Raw genomic sequence first — 18,673 nt, 5'->3', positions numbered from 1 at the left:
TCAGCTACCCGTAGTACGAGTCATGTGACACTAAAAAACAGACATCCAGATATCGGTGGTAAGAGTCACGTGTCACCATAAAAACAGAGATTTAAATACTGGTAGTACGAGTCGCGTGTCACCAGAAGTCAGATATTCGGATACAGGTAGTACTGGGTCACGTGATAACAGTCGCGACATTCAGATACCTGTAGTACGTCTTACGTGACACTAGTGAACAGACATTCGGACCAAGCGAAGCAAGTACGAGTCACGTGATACAAGAAAATATCTATTTAAATACCGGTAGTACGAGTAACGTGAAACCAGAAGTCAGATATTCGGATACCGGTATTACGAGTCACGTGACACCAGTGAACAGAGATTCGGATACCATTCCTTACCTTTCTTATCCATTTAGTTCCGAATAAACATCTGCCCTAGGTGCCCTAGAATCTGAACAGAGTCTGTTGGACATGGTGTCACAGTTTTACACAATAGACTGCTCATTGTCTACAGGAGGAAATACGACATCTATTGTTATACACAGGTCCTACACAAACCAGTCTCACCTGCACTCTGAACAGAAATTAACATCTATATCTGCATCACGTGGACCATCAGTAACCATAACAACAGCCAATCGATCAGACACTTCCGGTGTCTACATCTTATCTAGGTAATTAGATATGTTTGCTATTTTTAAGAAGGTTATAATTTCAGATTATAACGTGGCATGTTATCGTTTCTTATTACAAAACAATGCTTAATCAATCTGAATGCGATTACATTTCGTACTGACGTGACTGGAATACAGGGCTATAACCGGAAATTGGCACTGGCCCTATCTCGTATGTAAATGAGCCGGCAATATCTGGACGTCCGGTAATGGCCCTAATGTTCCAACGTTGATTATTTTGTAAGGGTTGACCACAAGGTAGATAGACTCGTGTGTATGGAAACCAAGGGACGATCGTCCGCTGTAAACCACGCGAGACAACGTACACCATGTACGTAAAGCAGGTTAACTATGTACTCAAATAATATTAAACGTAAACTAAACAGTGTAGGACATGTCTGTCAGAGGTTGTGTCTATATAGGACATGTCTGTCAGAGGTTGTGTCTATATAGGACATGTCTGTCAGAGGTTGTGTCTATATAGGACATGTCTGTCAGAGGCTGTGTCTGTATAGGACATGTCTGTCAGAGGTTGTGTCTGTATAGGACATGTCTGTCAGAGGTTGTGTCTGTATAGGACATGTCTGTCAGAGGTTGTGTCTGTATAGGAGATGTCTGTCAGAGGTTGTGTCTATATAGGATATGTCTGTCAGAGGTTGTGTCTATATAGGAGATGTCTGTCAGAGGTTGTGTCTGTATAGGACATGTCTGTCAGAGGTTGTGTCTATATAGGACATGTCTGTCAGAGGTTGTGTCTATATAGGACATGTCTGTCAGAGGTTGTGTCTATATAGGACATGTCTGTCAGAGGTTGTGTCTGTATAGGACATGTCTGTCAGAGATTGTGTCTGTATAGGATATGTCTGTCAGAGGTTGTGTCTGTATAGGACATGTCTGTCAGAGGTTGTGTCTGTAAAGGACATGTCTGTCAGAGGTTGTGTCTGTATAGGAGATGTCTGTCAGAGGTTGTGTCTATATAGGATATGTCTGTCAGAGGTTGTGTCTATATAGGAGATGTCTGTCAGAGGTTGTGTCTGTATAGGACATGTCTGTCAGAGGTTGTGTCTATATAGGACATGTCTGCCAGAGGTTGTGTCTATATAGGACATGTCTGTCAGAGGTTGTGTCTATATAGGACATGTCTGTCAGAGGTTGTGTCTGTATAGGACATGTCTGTCAGAGATTGTGTCTGTATAGGATATGTCTGTCAGAGGTTGTGTCTGTGTAGGATATGTCTGTCAGAGGTTGTGTCTATATAGGACATGTCTGTCAGAGGTTGTGTCTGTATAGGAGATGTCTGTCAGAGTTTGTGTCTGTATAGGAGATGTCTGTCAGAGGTTGTGTCTATATAGGAGATGTCTGTCAGAGGTTGTGTCTGTATAGGATATGTCTGTCTGAGGTTGTGTCTGCTGTCAGATTCCCACAGTTTATGTTGTAGCTGTTCACTGACAATTCTACAAAACATTTATTCCTCGATTTAATGAAGTTCTTGTGTCAATGAGAATCGAGATTGGAAATGGTACTCGAAGTCTATGAGGCTCAAATAAGGAGTTATTGCCCTTTGTTGACACCCTTCGGTATCAACTAGTGGCAATAAATCTTTATTTCCACAGGGAACGAGACGAAAATGAGGTACATGTATGTGAAACTTTGCCGACCTTGGATTCTATGACAGACTATTAAATACTCTTATCGTGAGAACAAGGTTGTTTTTTTCCGCTTCTTGCCCTATGCAGGGTCACAAGGTGATATCTACATTGTTACCTGTATTGTTTCCGATACATTGTGTGTTTCTAGGCACAGTGATATAGACATCATAGCATGTCAATATAACACAACAATCACGTGGCTGGGAAAACGCCAAAGGGAAGCACTAGCAATCTCCTTTCATCGCTACTAGACTTTTCTGTGGTGTTTATGTCAAACAAAGCGGTATTTTAATCATACCTTCTCATGCATCTGTTTGATGACGTCAGAGCGTCTATCATTTTAACTAGAAAAAAACAAAACAAAACAAAAAACAAAAATGTTTGATGCTTTAAAAGCTACTTGAAATTCCTGAAATACCCACAAGATAACATCCGTGACTTCTGACAGGTACACAGAGCCATGAGTGTTGTTTTCTATAGTTAGAAAATTACGCATGTGGTTTTGTTGATATTCAGCCGTTGAGACTCCAAACCCTCCCCCAAATTTACCAAATACGCGCCTCCCTAAACCCTCCCCTGGCCGATACCATTTCTCTAAAGCCGACCATCATCTTGTTTGTGATGTGTGGAGTTTACTGTCTGTAACATAAAAAGACGACTGAATTATCTTCGAAGCCGATTTTATGCGTCTTAGATATTCAAAGATAGATGTTTTCCTTGCCCCCCCCCCCCCTCTTTTTGGGGGGGGGGGGGGGTACAGTTAAGGTCAAACAGTACGATAGCGCCAAGCCTGGGCACGAAAAATGATAGGGCCAGGCCTGGACACGACAGTATGATGGGGTCAGACCTAGACACTACAGTATGATGGGGTCAGACCTGGACATGACAGTATGATAGAGGCAGACCTGGACACGACAGTATGATGGGGTCACACCTGGACACGACAGTATGATAGGGTCAGACCTGGACACTACACTATGATAGGGTCAGACCTGGACACGACAGTATGATGGGGTCAGACCTGGACATGACAGTATGATGGGGTCACACCTGGACACGACAGTATGATAGGGTCAGACCTGGACACTACACTATGATAGGGTCAGACCTGGACACGACAGTATGATGGGGTCAGACCTGGACACTACAGTATGATAGGGTCAGACCTGGACACGACACTATGATAGGGTCAGACCTGGACACTACAGTATGATAGGGTCAGACCTGGACACGACACTATGATAGGGTCAGACCTGGACACGACAGTATGATAGGGTCAGACCTGGACACGACACTATGATAGGGTCAGACCTGGACACTACAGTATGATAGGGTCAGACCTGGACACGACACTATGATAGGGTCAGACCTGGACACGACACTATGATAGGGTCAGACCTGGACACTACAGTATGATAGGGTCAGACCTGGACACTACAGTATGATAGAGTCACACCTGGACACGACACTATGATAGAGTCAGACCTGGACATGACAGTATGATAGGGTCAGACCTGGACACGACACTATGATAGAGTCAGACCTGGACATGACACTATGATAGAGTCACAACTGGACATGACAGTATGATAGAGTCAGACCTGGACACGACACTATGATAGAGTCAGACCTGGACACTACAGTATGATGGGGTCAGACCTGGACACGACAGTATGATAGGGTCAGACCTAGACACGACAGTACGACAGGGTCACACCTGGACACGACAGTGTGATAGGGTCACACCTGGACACGACACTATGATAGAGTCACACCTAGACACTATAGTATGATAGGGTCACACCTGGACATGACAGTATGATAGGGTCACACCTGGACACGACATTATGATAGGGTCACACCTGGACATGACAGTATGATAGGGTCACACCTGGACACGACAGTATGATAGGGTCATACCTGGACATGACAGTATGATAGGGTCACACCTGGACATGACAGTATGATAGGGTCACACCTGGACACGACAGTATGATAGGGTCACACCTGGACACTATAGTATGATAGGGTCACACCTGGACACGACAGTATGATAGGGTCAGACCTAGACACGACAGTATGATAGGGTCAGACCTGGACATGACAGTATGATAGGGTCAGACCTGGACACGACACTATGATAGGGTCACACCTGGCCACGACACTATGATAGGGTCACACCTGGACACGACAGTATGATAGGGTCAGACCTGGACATGACAGTATGATAGGGTCAGACCTGGACACGACAGTATGATATGGTCAGACCTGGACATGACAGTATGATAGAGTCACACCTGGACACGACAGTATGATAGGGTCACACCTGGACACTACAGTATGATAGGGTCACACCTGGACACGACAGTACGATAGGGTCACACCTGGACACGACAGTATGATAGGGTCTGACCTGGACACTACAGTACGATAGGGTCACACCTGGACATTATAGTATGACAGGGTCAGACCTGGACACTACAGTATGATAGGGTCACACCTGGACACTACAGTATGATCGGGTCACACCTGGACACGACAGTATGATAGGGTCACACCTGGACACGACACTATGATAGGGTCAGACCTGGACACGACACTATGATAGGGTCAGACCTGGACACGACACTATGATAGGGTCAGACCTGGACACGACAGTATGATAGGGTCACACCTGGACACGACAGTATGATAGGATCAGACCTGGACACGACAGTATGATAGGATCAGACCTGGACACGACAGTATGATAGGGTCAGACCTGGACACTACAGTATGATAGAGGAAGACCTGGACACGACACTATGATAGGGTCACACCTGGACACTACAGTATGATAGGGTCACACCTGGACATGACAGTATGATAGGGTCACACCTGGACACGACAGTATGACAGGGTCAGACCTGGACACGACACTATGATAGAGTCACACCTGGACACGACAGTATGATAGGGTCACACCTGGACACTACAGTATGATAGGGTCAGACCTGGACACGACAGTACGATAGGGTCACACCTGGACACTACAGTGTGATAGGGTCACACCTGGACACGACAGTATGATAGGGTCACACCTGGACACTACAGTATGATAGGGTCACACCTGGACACGACAGTATGATAGGGTCACACCTGGACACGACAGTATGATAGGGTCAGACCTAGACACGACAGTATGATAGGGTCACACCTGGACATGACAGTACGATAGTTCACACCTGGACACGACAGTACGATAGGGTCACACCTGGACACTACAGTGTGATAGGGTCAGACCTGGACACGACAGTATGATAGGGTCACACCTGGACACTACAGTATGATAGGGTCACACCTGGACATGACAGTATGATAGGGTCACACCTGGACACGACAGTATGATAGGGTCAGACCTGGACACGATAGTACGATAGGGTCACACCTGGACATGACAATATGATAGGGTCACACCTGGACACGACAGTATGATAGGGTCAGACCTAGATACGACAGTATGATAGGGTCACACTTGGACACTACAGTATGATAGGGTCACACCTGGACACGACAGTACGATAGGGTCAGACCTGGACACGACAGTATGAGAGGGTCAGACCTAGACACGACAGTATGATAGGGTCAGACCTGGACACGACAGTACGATAGAGTCAGACCTGGACACGACAGTATGACAGGGTCAGACCTGGACACGACAGTATGATAGGGTCAGACCTGGACATGACAGTATGATAGGGTCAAACCTGGACACGACACTATGATAGAGGCAGACCTGGACACGACACTATGATAGGGTCAGACCTGGACACTACAGTATGATAGGGTCAGACCTGGACATGACAGTATGATAGGATCAGACCTGGACACGACACTATGATAGGGTCAGACCTGGACACTATAGTATGATAGGGTCAGACCTGGACACGACAGTATGATAGGGTCAGACCTGGACACGACAGTATGATAGGGTCAGACCTGGACATGACAGTATGATAGGGTCACACCTGGACACGACACTATGATAGAGGCAGACCTGGACACGACACTATGATAGGGTCAGACCTGGACACTACAGTATGATAGGGTCAGACCTGGACATGACAGTATGATAGGATCAGACCTGGACACGACACTATGATAGGGTCAGACCTGGACACTATAGTATGATAGGGTCAGACCTGGACACGACAGTATGATAGGGTCAGACCTAGACATGACAGTATGATAGTGTCACACCTGGACACGACAGTATGATAGGGTCACACCTGGACACTATAGTATGATAGGGTCAGACCTGGACACGACAGTATGATAGGGTCAGACCTAGACACGACAGTATGATAGGGTCAGACCTGGACACGACACTATGATAGGGTCACACCTGGACACTATAGTATGATAGGGTCACACCTGGACACTATAGTATGATAGGGTCACACCTGGACATGACAGTATGATAGGGTCAGACCTAGACACGACAGTATGATAGGGTCACACCTGGACACTATAGTATGATAGGGTCACACCTGGACACTATAGTATGATAGGGTCACACCTGGACACGACAGTATGATAGGGTCAGACCTAGACACTACAGTATGATAGGGTCAGACCTGGACACGACAGTGTGATATGGGTCAGCACCTAGGACATGACAGTATGATAGGGTCAGACCTGGACCGAACAGTACTGATAGGGGTCAGCACCTGGACACGACAGTATGATAGGGTCAGGACCTGGACACGACAGCTATGATAGGGATCAGACCTGGACACGACAGTGTAGATAGGGTCAGGCAACCTGAGACACGACAGTATGATAGGTCCAGGCCTGGAACACTGACACGTATGATAATGGTCACACCTAGCACGACAGTAAGATAGGGTCACGAGCCTGGACATGACAGTATGATAGGTGTCACAACTGTGAACACGACACAGTATGATAGGGTCACACCTGGACACGAACAGTATGATAGGGGTCAGCACCTGGACACTACAGTATGATAGGGTCTGACCTGGACACGACAGTATGATAGTGTCACACCTGGACACGACAGTATGATAGGGTCACACCTGGACACTACATTATGATAGGGTCAGACCTGGACACGACAGTATGATAGGGTCAGACCTAGACACGACAGTATGATAGGGTCAGACCTGGACACGACACTATGATAGGGTCACACCTGGACACTATAGTATGATAGGGTCACACCTGGACACTATAGTATGATAGGGTCACACCTGGACATGACAGTATGATAGGGTCAGACCTAGACACGACAGTATGATAGGGTCACACCTGGACACTATAGTATGATAGGGTCACACCTGGACACTATAGTATGATAGGGTCACACCTGGACACGACAGTATGATAGGGTCAGACCTAGACACTACAGTATGATAGGGTCAGACCTGGACACGACAGTATGATAGGGTCACACCTGGACATGACAGTATGATAGGGTCAGACCTGGACACGACACTACGATAGGGTCAGACCTGGACACGACAGTATGATAGGGTCAGACCTGGACACGACACTATGATAGAGTCAGACCTGGACACGACAGTATGATAGGGTCACACCTGGACACTACAGTATGATAGGGTCACACCTGGACATGACAGTATGATAGGGTCACACCTGGACACTACAGTATGATAGGGTCACACCTGGACATGACAGTATGATAGGGTCACACCTGGACACGACAGTATGATAGGGTCACACCTGGACACTACAGTATGATAGGGTCACACCTGGACACTACAGTATGATCGGGTCTGACCTGGACACGACACTATGATAGGGTCAGACCTAGACACGACAGTATGATAGGGTCACACCTGGATACGACACTATGATAGGGTCAGACCTAGACACGACACTATGATAGGGTCACACCTGGACACGACAGTACGATAGAGTCAGACCTGGACACTACAGTATGATAGGGTCACACCTGGACATGACAGTATGATAGGGTCACACCTGGACACGACACTATGATAGGGTCAGACCTGGACACGACAGTATGATAGGGTCACCCCTGTACACGACAGTATGATAGGGTCACACCTGGACACGACAGTATGAAAGTGTCAGACATGGACACGACACTATGATAGGGTCAGACCTGGACACGATATAATGACGACGGGCTTACCAATTCTGACCGTCAACATAAAAACCGAACGTCATACAGAAAGTCGTCTTTGTCTAAGGTTTCATAACTCGGTGGTAGAGCAGTGGTTAATTTCCTCCACTGTCACCTAGGGGGGGGGGGGGGGGGGGGGGGGGGGGGGGGGGGGGGGGGGGGGGGGGGGGGGAGTATGAAATGAACCCTTGGCTAGCGAAGATGCAGAGATCGGACTTTGTTTTTTTCTGAAGTAAACGAAGTGTTCTGTCAATATAATAACCGTCGACGAGTTGAAATCTAAACTTTTAATGTTCAAAGTGTTTGTTTTCAAAACCGTTTACGTTCCTAAAGCTAAAACTTATTTGTTTTATTTCCAAAGACTCTAAGGAATTGAATATGCGCCTTTAATTAATTACTGCCGGTGACGTCAGGTAGAGACAGATTACCATGGTAACTGTGACACAGCTGTTGCCTAGACCTCTAGAGATATTTAATCAAAATGTCAGCAATCCTATCTATATATCGAGCAAATGACAAACCTTACCGTATACTTACAACAAACTGTTCAATAATTATTCAGATATAGACGTGACAGACGATATCACGGTCAGACTCCATGTAAAACTATCATGTTTTAAGGCAAATTGTACCAACATTATGTATCTACTGGAGATAAGGCTAACTCGGCACTCCATCATTGGCTAACACTGGTATATTTACCTTCTGTGTTGCATTTGCCTATATGTCGTTAGTAAACCAAATTGTATTCATGAGACTGTATAGTATACTACAATTTACAGTGATTTGGTCATTGTAGAAATTCATCCCCATGTGTTGCAGGTTAAACAATGGCCGACAGTTACTTTCGGCCTAGAGAGCTTTCGAGTGCTAGCATTAATTTATATAAACCACAACAAAATATAAAGCAACTTCACAAGTATTTCTTTTTATAATTTAAAAAAAAAATGTACTCAACAAAAAATTACTTTAAACGCCATTCTTGATCTAGATACGAAATTATCAAATTGTTGTCACACTCACAGGGGCTCGTTTTCGAAATTTTCAGAAATGCAAGACACAACATTAAAAGTCAAGCATTTAAAAAAGTTTTTAAAAATCCGATGTTTCCCGAAATAGCCCACTATAAAAAATCGGTAGTATCGATATTCATTGATGTCAAAGGCCTACCTTACAAAATCGAGCACCTGTGGAGTTGAAAAATCGTTCAACGCCGCATCACTTCTAAATGTTAACCGTATATCATTGCGCAGAAAAACGGCTTTGATTTTAAACAATCAGAAATTATGCCATTGTGAAGAATTTGACAATATCTACAAACGTATATGAAATACGAAATAAAGCCATTTGTGCAAAAACAATTTCATGTGTTTGCTATTAATAACGTCATCAGGGACTATGTTATTCCTTCTGGAAATTTCAGCTGTTCCGGTATTTGAACATGATGACGTCAGTGATAGGGTAAGCGGCAATTTTAAACGCGTTATAACCTACAGTAAATAAAAAATCTTTATGGATGTAAATATAAGCGTTGAACTGTTACCAAATGGTAGTTTATAGTCGATATGAATACAATCTGAGTGACAGAATAATATAACAACAGCTCGATGCTTTAATATACAATGTAAATACTTAACGACTACTGGATAATACAGTATAACTCGTTAATTAATGGATAAAGTTAGCAGTGGATTCGTTATTCGTTATTGGGGATTCGAATAACGAATCAGCTGCAGCAGCGGATTGGGGAATCAGTTTTTTTATGTTTAAATGATATTTCTTTTTATTGACATTTTGACGTTTGGACTCAAATAACGAATCCGCAGCAGCAGTGAATTGGGGATTTAATTACATATTAGTAATTTGTCATATAATATGATTGGGGATTCGAATGACGAATCCGCTGCTGGATTTGACCAGAAAATGACCTGAATTTGACCTGAATTTTTTTCATGTCAAATTCAGGTTAATTGCAGGTCAAATTCAGGTCATTTTCAGGTTAAATTCAGGTCAATTTCTTGCCATGAATCGACTAATTTGCTCTTTTCGGATCAATTTGACATGAGAATCTTGACCTGAAGTTGACCTGAATTTGACCTTAATTGACATGAAGACATTTTGCCTGTGTACCGGGATGTTTTAGGATTTCGCTTCAGTTACCGATACAATCAAGGTAGATGTCTTTTGGATTGTACAAATATTTCAAATCAAATTTGGAATTAGATGAAGTGGAGCCAGAAATATACCGCTGTTTCGTACTCGTTGTGTAACTACGTATTTTTATCTACAGTGTTAAGTGTACAATATTCTCCGTCTTTGTCTAGTTTATAAGAATTAAAGAGGTTTTTAAAACCGAACGTCAGCGATGATATCAATTAACGAGGAAGTTAGAACGCACACGCTTTTAAACAGGAAGTCTTTTTTTTTTTATATCACTTCCTCTATATTTTTACGAGGATATAGTAGGTAATTAGCGTGTGAAATAATGACACATATTACATTCACACGTGCCGCTTCCACATGTGCCGCCTCCACACGTGCCGCCTTGCCAGTACACGTTAATAAATGATTTTTCCGGAAGTAGCCCACTATAAAACATCAGCGTTTACGTGAAACAGGGTATTTAAAGATTAATCTGATCAGGCTGGTTTTGGTTTGGTATTGTTTGATATCCAATCTACAGTTATGATCATCTACGGTCGATCTCCCGATGTGCTCGCTGCATGCGTGGGCGTGAATTAGTGCGTGTTTTGGGAGGTAGAAGTATGCTGACGACGACATCAAGCAGGACACTCCACTCGGCCACATTGTACTGACAACGGACGAACCAGTCGTTCCATTCCCACAACGCTGAGCGTTAAGACGGAGAAGAAAATGCCATTTTGAAAGATCTCGTTCCGGAGACAGAGCCCAAAGTCTCCCCCCCCCCCCCCCCCCCCCCCCCCCCCCCCCCCACACACACACACACACACACACACACACACACACACACACACACACAAGGGTGAACTTTCAACTAAGGTCAACTTTGAAGCAGAGTCAAGAGAGATTAGTAAGAAGAAAGCTGTAACCTGACCATCTAATTACCAGGAGGAACAAACCATTCACAGAATTGGTCGAGGTTGTGTCACTATAGGCCATGCCCACTATCTCTTCACGTACACGTCCGAGAGTAATCGAATCACAGTACGTTGTACCTGAACGTCATTATATTAGATACGGCGTAGAGAACCGAGGATACTCGATCGCATTTAAACAATCATTGTGTTGTAGTGACCTGTTGACAAGTGTCATTTTGTTTGTACGAAAGAGAATTCTAATACGAATGTTAAAAACACGGTTCCAGTACGAGAGATGATAATTAATGACGTAAACTATATATTAGACAATGTATAAACACCGTAAAATGGACCGAGACAATAGCTGTTTACCTTTATGTCAAACCTCATCCCAAACATGCACATGCAAACGATCCATACACCGGCGTGTTCCGGTCGAGATGGACCGTTCGAGAACCTCTCACCTTGTCGTTGTTTCCGTGCCATGATGTCTCTGGGCAGAATCAAGATGGCGTCGCGGACAGAGAAACATCTTCGTTTTGTTTTCTTGCGTGACTTCATACTGACCAGAGGAAAACGGCGAGGACACAACACGAGGGTCAACCTGACGACCTCACTGTGATGGACCTGTGTTGGACGGTTGCCATATTTTACGGGTCCCAGTCTCCTGACCACTACCTATGATCTATCGATCTTACACCTGTATTACAATCATTATAAGATCGGAGAGCATTTCTCCGTGAATTATTGATATTCCCGCGTCTGATTTACTCATCTTAGTCCCACGTGGCCCCGAAACTGTACATAGAGTGGCGCCGTACCCGTAACGTATCCGTGTGTATCATTGGTTTGCCTTGTGTAACAGTATATGAACTCTATGTTTTACGGTTTGTAGTGATAATGAGGATGAGAGTATGTATCGGCATATTAACAGCTGCTACAAACAGGTCTATATATACAGACTAACATGAGTACCGCGTTCCAACATTGATACGGAACGCATTTAGATATCGATATCACATTACAATAAATACATTTTTAAAAGCATTTTTCGCAATGTACCTAACAAACACACCAAACAAGCATTTTAGTGACTTGGATCATTTGTTTTCTCTAATGGACAATCCGTATTTATTACACCCACCAAAAACAATTTCATTATATCTAACTGTCATCATATTACAACTACATGTATATCGTGTAACTGTCATCACATTACAACTATACCGTGTAACTGTCATCACATTACAACCATACCGTGTAACTGTCATCACATTACAACTATACCGTGTAACTGTCATCACATTACAACTATATCGTGTAACTTTCATTACATTACAACTATATCGTGTAACTGTCATCACATTACAACTATATCGTGTAACTGTCATCACATTACAACTGTATCATGTAACTGTCATCACATTACAGCTGTATCGTGTAACTGTCATCACATTACAACTATACCGTGTAACTGTCATCACATTACAACTATACCGTGTAACTGTCATCACATTACAACTATACCGTGTAACTGTCATCACATTACAACTATACCGTGTTACTGTCATCACATTACAACTGTATCATGTAACTGTCATCACATTACAACTATACCGTGTAACTGTCATCACATTACAACTGTATCATGTAACTGTCATCACATTACAACTATATCGTATAACTGTCATCACATTACAACTATATCGTGTAACTGTCATCACATTACAACTGTATCATGTAACTGTCATCAAATTACAACTATACCGTGTAACTGTCATCACATTACAACTATACCGTGTAACTGTCATCACATTACAACTATACCGTGTAACAGTCATCACATTACAACTATATCGTGTAACTGTCATCACATCACAACTATATCGTGTAACTGTCATCACATTACAACTATACCGTGTAACTGTCATCACATCACAACTATACCGTGTAACTGTCATCACATTACAACTATATCGTGTAACTGTCATCACATTACAACTATATCGTGTAAATGTCATCACATTACAACTATACCGTGTAACTATCATCACATTACAACTATATCGTGTAACTGTCATCACATCACAACTATATCGTGTAACTGTCATCACATTACAACTATACCGTGTAACTGTCATCACATTACAACTGTACCGTGTAACTGTCATCACATTACAATTATACCGTGTAACTGTCATCACATTACAACTATACCGTGTAACTGTCATCACATTACAACTATATCGTGTAACTGTCATCACATTACAACTATATCGTGTAACTGTCATCACATTACAACTATATCGTGTAACTGTCATCACATTACAACTATATCGTGTAACTGTGATCATAAAACAAACGTATCTTGTAACTGTCGTCACGTGACATACATATCTTATTGCCATCGAGTGACAATCATATCATCTAATTGCCATCACATGACAAGCATATCTTATTGCTTTCACGTGGCATACATATCATCTAATTGCCATCACGTGACGTACATATCTAATTGCCATCATGAGACGTACATATCATCTAATTGTCATCACGTGACGTCGTATCATGTAATTGCCATCAGGTGACGTAAATATTATGTAACTGTCATCACGTGACATATCCGTGGTAAGTACCCCTTTGTCGTTCCCTTTCAGAAGTATATACTACCAGGCCGCGTGCATTTCGTGTCCCGTACATCACACGTTCAGTACGTAGTCGATGGTTCTACTGACATCAAAGGTTCGACACAAGACACGATATGGAGGGTTTTACAACTTCCGGTTCTTACAATATCAATCTCCTGGTTGGTTTTAATGAGAAATCGTTATTGATAACGAGTTATTGACCGAGACTTGTCCTAATCGATATCTGTTTTAACCTCCCCGAGGATTTAACGGTTTGATTTTACATTACTTTTGGTTAATTCACACGATAGCGTTCGTCTGACGTCACACGATGGACTAAATCGAAAACAAATTGCGCTAGAATAAAAAAGATACAAGCTGATAGAGACAAAACATGCAAATAAATTTCAAAACACACCAGGAAAGTCACGTGATCATATCGACTATAGAGCCTCGTTGTTTGTTACACTCGTATACACGACCGTGGTGAACATGAGAATCGGTAAATTAAACTGTGATTGAAACAAAGGCGTATTATCCTAAGGAACTGAAAATATGGATCAACATTAGTATATTTCTATATTTCTCCAAACCAATGCAAACAGCTAAAATAGAAAACATTAATTTCTTTAATCAACAGGCCCTATGGGACTGTGGAGGGGCGTGTCTAACTGACAATACAGTGGTAGCCCCACTGGTGGGATAATACCGAACCTCCATTGATAGAAATGTTCTTGTTTCACTCATGTGAACTGACTTCAAATCTAGATTTGTGTGACTTAAGATAACTTTGTATGTCACCGTTACAATGTCACCAGGAGACGAGAGAATGTGAGAATGCAGGCCAATGGAATATATCCTTGAATCGTAGACAAATAAGTTATATAAATCAGGAAAACTGTGATCACGTTAATACAGTATATAGTTATATACAAATGTAGTTAGTCAGAATGGGTAAAATAAACAAGATGATGGGGGTAATACAATATAGATAATATCAATACTTATCTTTGTTTCAGCAAATAAAACGTCAAAAGAGATTCTATCAAACTTAAAGGAATGTGACTGTAACAAAATGAAACTACTAACGAAGCAGAGAAAGCAGGTCAAATCAGCTCGACAGCTTAAAGACCCTTGCTCTTAGTGTTCCTTAACACCTGTCCTGATTTAGCCCTTGGTATTGGTGTTCCTTAACACCTGTCCTGATTTAGCCCTTGGTGTTGGTGTTCCTTAACAACCATCCTGATTTAGCCCTTGGTGTTGGTGTTCCTTAACAACCGTCCTGATCTAGCCTTTATTGTTGGTGTTCTCTAACACTCGCCCTGATTTAGCCCTTGGTGTTGGTGTTCCTTAGCAACCGTCCTGATTTAGCCCTTGGTATTGGTGTTCCTTAACACCTGTCCTGATTTAGCCCTTGGTATTGGTGTTCCTTAACACCTGTCCTGATTTAGCCCTTGGTATTAGTGTTCCTTAGCAACCGTCCTGATTTAGCCCTTGGTATTGGTGTTCCTTAACACCTGTCCTGATTAAGCCTTTGGTATTAGTGTTCCTTAGCAACCGTCCTGATTTTGCCCTTGGTGTTGGTGTTCTCTAACACCTGTCCTGATTTTGCCCTTGGTGTTGGTGTTCCTTAACACCTGTCCTGATTTAGCCCTTGGTGTTGGTGTTCCTTAACAACCGTCCTGATTTAGCCCTTGGTGTTGGTGTTCTCTAACACCTGTCCTGAGTTAGTCCTTGGTGTTTATGTTCTCTAACACCTGTCCTGATTTAGCCCTTGGTGTTGGTGTTCCTTAACAACCGTCCTGATTTAGCCCTTGGTGTTGGTGTTCCTTAACAACCGTCCTGATTTTGCCCTTGGTGTTGGTGTTCTCTAACACCTGTCCTGATTTAGCCCTTGGTGTTGGTGTTCCTTAACAACCGTCCTGATTTAGCCCTTGGTGTAGGTGTTCTCTAACACCTGTCCTGATTTAGCCCTTGGTATTGGTGTTCCTTAACACCTGTCCTGATTTAGCCCTTGGTATTGGTGTTCCTTAACACCTGTCCTGATTTAGCCCTTGGTGTAGGTGTTCCTTAACACCTGTCCTGATTTAGCCCTTGGTATTGGTGTTCCTTAACACCTGTCCTGATTTAGCCCTTGGTGTTGGTGTTCTCTAACACCTGTCCTGATTTAGCCCTTGGTGTTGGTGTTCCTTAACAACCGTCCTGATTTAGTCCTTTTTCATGTAAATGACGGAGTGCTACATTGTACATGTATCTGCAAATCTTAATTGTCCCCATTGTCTTTGTAAGTAGTTTTCTGATTGGTCAAATCAGAAATGAGAATATTTTTCTCCAATATGGACCTGGTCATTGGCATTCCAATTGACACGATTCCTAATTTGCATCTCGGATACTGCGATCAACATCCAAAATGATGATATAGGCCAAGGAAAGGCATCATAAAAGTACGAAAGAATAATAAATAAAATAGTGAAAGAAGTTGCTTCCGTCAATAATGACATTTGAACATTAACCTTGTGAAATAAACACTTTTCAATTGGTCCAATATTACCCCCACTGTACCAGTATAGTATCTGAGGTTTATGACGGCGGATGTATAAGTGGGGAAACACACATTCTACCTGGAAACCCGTAATGACCTGTGTTACACCTGTTTACCTATTAACTGCAATCAAAGGTAACACCAGGTAAGCCCTTTGATGTCACAAAGTTACACCTGTACCGGGCCTGTATCGACTTCGCGATCCGGTGTATAGCAATGGCTGTTTGATTAATTTATTACAAATCCCAGGAATGTTGGCGGGGATCTGTAGTTGAATACGGTCTCTGATAAAAGCACGTGATAAAGGACACCAACAAATCCCTCCTCCTCAGTATCCACACAACAGGCTGTCCTGAACGTCCCCAGACAGGCGTGAATCGCGATAACTGGTACCTAGGTTTTGTAGCTCTATGCGACATTGTAAGCATCTAGAATTCCAATACAGATTGAATAATCACTTAATACAAATGCAGTTCACTGGACAAATTATTGATTTCAAATATGAAAAATTAAAAATGATAGATTAAAATGCACTTTTGTTATATATTTTTAAAGATTCATACTGTCCTAAAATACTTGGTTCTTCGGGCTCATTCCATAATAAGATCACTCTACAATAACGAATCACTGACTTGCTTAACTATCTATCATCACCGTTAATAAGATCACTCTACAATAACGAATCACCGACTTACTTAACTATCTATCATCACCGAGACTGATGTGTTAAATCGATAAAGAAGACGTGCGGTTACAATAATCTCCAATGTGGATGAGGTATGATGACCCAAGATACGAGAATAAATTTTACTCCTGTCCTCAATCTGGCGCCCGCTAAGAAGATATCTTGCAAGATGGGAAAAATATGTTCAGGGGGCATCAAGAGTTGCCACAACCTCCAAGCATCTGGTGGAGAATAGTTGGGTTCAGAGAGGCACGACAGTGATAACAGTCTTAAGTATCCGGAAGAGAAAAGTTTGTTCGTCCAGGGAGACAACGACAGTGGCCACAGTCACAACATATCAGGTAAAGAAGAGTGTGGTCGTCCAGGGAGACAACGACAGTGACCACAGTCACAACATATCAGGTAAAGAAGAGTGTGGTCGTCCAGGGAGACAACGACAGTGGCCACAGTCACAACATATCAGGTAAAGAAGAGTGTGGTCGTCCAGGGAGACAACGATAGTAGCCACAGTCACAACATATCAGGTAAAGAAGAGTGTGGTCGTCCAGGGAGACAACGACAGTGGCCACAGTCACAACATATCAGGTAAAGAAGAGTGTGGTCGTCCAGGGAGACAACGATAGTAGCCACAGTCACAACATATCAGGTAAAGAAGAGTGTGGTCGTCCAGGGAGACAACGACAGTGGCCACAGTCACAACATATCAGGTAAAGAAGAGTGTGGTCGTCCAGGGAGACAACGACAGTGGCCACAGTCACAACATATCAGGTAAAGAAGAGTGTGGTCGTCCAGGGAGACAACGATAGTAGCCACAGTCACAACATATCAGGTAAAGAAGAGTGTGGTCGTCCAGGGAGACAACGACAGTGGCCACAGTCACAACATATCAGGTAAAGAAGAGTGTGGTCGTCCAGGGAGACAACGATAGTAGCCACAGTCACAACATATCAGGTAAAGAAGAGTGTGGTCGTCCAGGGAGACAACGACAGTGGCCACAGTCACAACATATCAGGTAAAGAAGAGTGTGGTCGTCCAGGGAGACAACGACAGTGACCACAGTCACAACATATCAGGTAAAGAAGAGTGTGGTCGTCCAGGGAGACAACGACAGTGGCCACAGTCACAACATATCAGGTAAAGAAGAGTGTGGTCGTCCAGGGAGACAACGACAGTGGCCACAGTCACAACATATCAGGTAAAGAAGAGTGTGGTCGTCCAGGGAGACAACGACAGTGGCCACAGTCACAACATATCAGGTAAAGAAGAGTGTGGTCGTCCAGG

The sequence above is a fragment of the Pecten maximus genome, chromosome 8 (assembly GCF_902652985.1).
Source record: "Pecten maximus chromosome 8, xPecMax1.1, whole genome shotgun sequence".
NCBI classification, from domain to species: Eukaryota; Metazoa; Mollusca; class Bivalvia; order Pectinida; family Pectinidae; genus Pecten; species Pecten maximus.
Note: the sequence above shows the minus strand (reverse complement) of the source record.